We start from the raw sequence: 4,583 nt of genomic DNA on the forward strand, positions 1-4,583 counted from the left end.
CCAGGTTTTTTTCCGAAAATGTCCGGGTTTTTTTCAGTACTCACAACACTAGATACATCTCATACACAATTTGGCGTAATTACCCCCATACTGCTATTTGTATATAATTATGTATGAAAAGTTTTTCAATCAAGAAATTTTCTACTAAATCGCCGTCGGATATTTGAGTCACAAATTAAAAAAAATATTAGTGAAGACAAGGTTTCATGGTCATTTTATATATTTATTAAATTAATGTCATTTCTGTAGTACACGTTTTCCATGGTAAGGCACGAGTGGATCGGGAGATCGGAAAGGTGGGAGGTACAGGAATGATACGTATCAGGTTTATCAGAGTAACACACAAAGAGTATATATATTTCGGCTTCTTTACACGGTACACACTTAACCGCTTCGCTCGACTGCGACTAAAACACGGCACGACTTACGACTGTCTCTCGACCGACTTATATTCGACACGACTTTCGACTACGTACGTCTTAGGACCGACTGTGTCCATCGACTGTTCTCGACTAACTTCTTAGGACCGACTGTGTCCATCGACTGTTCGCAACAAACTGACTCGTCTCGACTTGTCTCTACCCGTCTCTCTCTCCCTAAAAACAAAAGCTACGCGCCGCGTCGCTAGCCGTTGGTGCTCACGCCGCGCTGTTTGGGAAAAAAAAGTATTCGCCGCACCCCGATATGTTGGCACGGGAACTGGCAAAAGAAACGCGTCCCTACACTCGGCCATCCTGCTCTAGCATCTGCCCTCAGATGCGGCTTCCGTCACTTCATCTTCACTGTCACTATCTTCATCGGTAACCTCTGAATCTGCCTCGACCCAAGGCTTCATGCTATCCGCTACCGTGGAGGTTTGACGAGGTCCTTCGTGCTCGCCGACCTTCTCCACGACGTACCGATCATTGCGCAGCGCCTTCACAACGCGGTACGGACCTAAGTATTTCGCCGCCAACTTCAAACCTGGTCCTAACTGGGTCCGCCTGACAGCCACCAAATCGTTGTCGCGATAGACCCGAGCTTTCTTCCTTTTCTTATTGAAGGTCTTCCTGTTCTCCTGTTGTATCTTCGCGATGTTTTCCTTCGCCTTAGCCCTCGCGTCGTCGCGTTCTTCTTGGAACATAGCCGACCACTCTTGCTCTAATAATTCCCGAACGTGAGGATCATCCTTGATCCGCATTCTGGTACCAAAAAATAAATAGAAGGGCGTCATGTTTATGCTGCGATGATGTGTAGCGTTAAGGTATCGCTGCACAGAATCTAAGTGTCGATACCATTCCTCAGGCTTAGGTGCTGCCAATTTCGTCAGTAATGGAATAAGCGTCCTGTTGACTCGCTCAACCTGGCCGTTTCCCCTAAGAACTCCCGTCGCGATTAGTGAGTGTTGTATTTTTTCCTGACTGCAATACTCTTTGAAGTCCCCCGACGTGAAAGCGGTTCCTCTGTCCGAAATAATACGCCTCGGATTTCCAAACGTCACTGCCTGCTTGCTTAGATGTCGCAGTACCTCGCTGGTACTCGTCGTCTTGGTCGTGTATAACCAAACGAACTTGGTAAAAGCATCGACTACGACGAAGATGTGTCGATAGCTTTTCCGGGTGGAAGGTAAGGGTCCCAAATGGTCGACGTGGTAAGTGTCGAGCGGCACTTCACCCTTTTCAATAGGATTTAGGAATCCGTCTTGTTTTCCCGCCTTCCGTTCTGCCAATATGCAGTCGATATAGTTCTTAATTGTTCTTTCGATTTTTGGTCGAATGCCTTGAAACCAATAATCGCGTTTTAACAGTGCTTCGGTCTTGGCCACCGAAAAATGTCCATTCTCGTGTATTCGTCGTATGAGTTGCGTCTGCAAATTCTTCGGCACAATCAAACGGATGTCGTCGTCGACCGTCTTGAAGAGTAGCCCTCCTCTCGTCAGATATCCGTCTGCTTTTCCTTGTTCGGCTAACTCGAAAATCCGCCGCACTTTCTCATCGTCTTGCTGCGCTCTTTTTATCCTCGCCGTCATATTATCCTCGTCCTTGTTCGCCAACAAACACGACGGTAGTGGCTGCCTACTCAACGCGTCCACATGCGTCATCTTCTTGCCTGATCGATGTTCTATAATATAGTCGAATTCCTCCAATAAGAGAGCCCATCTTGCCACGCGTACGCACAAATCGCGTTTACTCATCGTAAGGGAGAAAGCTTTACAGTCCGTTACTATCTTAAATGGAATCCCTAACAGGTAGATTCTTAGTTTCTTAAGCGCTTTTATTATCGCGAGCACCTCCAGCTCATAACTCGTATATTTCGCCTCGGCCGGCGTAGTTTTACCGCTCGCAAAATACACGGGATGCATTTCGCCGTCGTCGTCGCTACATTGTAAGAGGATCGCCCCGAAACCGAACATCGAAGCATCCGTGTGTAATTCGGTTCTCGCCCCTACTTTATACAACTTTAACACCGGTTTTCCACATAAGACAGCCTTCAGGGCCTCGAACGCGCTTGTTTCCTTTTGACCGAACTCGAACCTCACATTTGCTCGCAGTAGGTCGGACAGTGGTTTTGCAATTAGCGAATAACCCTGAATGAACTTACGGAAATACCCGGTTAATCCTAAAAAACTTTGCACATGTTTAATCGTCGTGGGCTTAGGAAATTTCGCTACCGCGCACGTTTTGTTTTCCGACGGGCGAATGCTACCGCCTTCTATTATATGCCCTAAAAACTCTACTCTGGTTTGCAATAACGTGCATTTTTTCCAATTTATATCTAGACCGAAATCTCTCGCTACCGACAACACTGTCTTAAGACTTTGCACTCCTGATTCGATATTATCCGACGGTACGACTAGATCATCCATGTAAGCTGTAACGATAGCGCAACTCTTCCCCGGTACTGGTCTCCGGACAGGACTCCGGCGGGTATCACTTATTGCGCGAATAAATGCGGAACTTAGTCGGACGCGCGGTTCCGACTAACGGTTGGAAGAGTTGGCTTTCTTTCGGTCGGTTTTGACGTGCTGTGTGTCGGTTTACTTAAATCCCCCGTTCCTCCTATGTGCCGAATATGCTCAGCTCCAGGGCCGTCTGGAGGAAAGGAGGACAAGATCTTACTTCGCTTAGTGAGGTAATCGCTTGGAAGGATCGGGAATAAATCGTACAAGTATTTAATTTGGTAGAAAACGATAGGAGCGTGGTTAATTCATGGATAGGATACATGAGATCGAGAAAATTACAATAGGTCCGCCCTGTGATCGAAATATAAAAGGAAAGGAATGGATTAGTAGGTACAATAGGTCCGCCCTGTGATAAAATACAAAGGAAAACAGGATATGTTTAGACGGATTATATTACGGTACAGGAGTACGCGACCGGATCGGAATACGGAGTACAAAAGATAATGTGGCCGGTCGGATTAGTCGGAGATACAGGAATCTCAGTACGATTTACGAGGTTATAAAACTGTACAGAAAACACGCAACTGGATAATATGATACGGATAACAATACAGGATAATTTACACTGGATAATACGGATAAGATACTGGCGACAACGGAAAAGGATGTCTGTATGGAATCCTCTGGTCGGTAAAAGGAGAACAGTGACGGAATTAATTCTACGGAAGCCTACGCGCAAATTAGAATTAATTCCCACCCGAATATTCCCCCCTGAGCTCTACACCGGTCAGGAATCAGGAAAGGATCAGGTCAGGTCAGGAACACGCCCGAGCAGCGCCTCGTTATGCGTGTATTTTCCAGTAGTGATTGTACACTGGGGAGCAATGATTCGCTGGGTCATAGTAGTAGTTCTAATTTATCGACGTGATTTACCGTTGGGTCGAAAACGATCTTAAAACGCGCACGACATACAGAAATGTCAAAATATGTATATAACAAGTTAAAACAATTTTAATTCTGCACTTTAACTGTTAAAAGTTTTAATTCTGCTTGTTATTTACACATTTCTGTGTCGCGCGCTTCTTGATCGTTATCGGCAAGTCACGTCGATAAATTAGAACTACTACTATGACCCAGCGAATCATTGCTCCTCAGTGTACACCGAGGAGCACCCCGTTAGGTGTACCCTACTGCGGAATCACTCCGTCCCCGCGAGACACGGCGGTACCCGTCATCACGGGGGGAACGGAGCCAGGACGGATACAGGAGACCGGCACGGGGAATTTGTAGCATGTGTACGCCGAGGAGCACCCCGTTAGGCGTACGCTACTGAGGGACGGGGCCCACAACGGAGTAGAGCCTCCGCTGTGTGCTCCGGTTCGGTATATAGCCGGAGACAGGAGCACCCATTCAACTCCGGCTTACACCTGCAGCGGAGGTACCCGCTGCCCGGTGTCGATGGTCGGAGCACCAAGCGTCGACTGAGCTAAAGCGCCTGCTCCGGAGGGGCTTTTATACCCCCCGGATGTAGGCGCGCGGGGAGAGGCGGCGGGGGCGGGCGCGACGTTGCCGGCTGCCGTCGACGCGGCAACCGCGCCGCGCGTTTATCGATTTTCCACCCGCGGCTCTATTTCCTTCTCTCTCGCGCGTGGTATGCAGTTTTTTCTGCTTCCGGCCGCGCCTCCCCGGTCGCCCCCGTTAC

Source organism: Vollenhovia emeryi, unplaced genomic scaffold (genome assembly GCF_000949405.1).
Source record: "Vollenhovia emeryi isolate VEMERY1.0 unplaced genomic scaffold, V.emery_V1.0 DF940103.1, whole genome shotgun sequence".
In the NCBI taxonomy this organism is placed as follows: Eukaryota; Metazoa; Arthropoda; class Insecta; order Hymenoptera; family Formicidae; genus Vollenhovia; species Vollenhovia emeryi.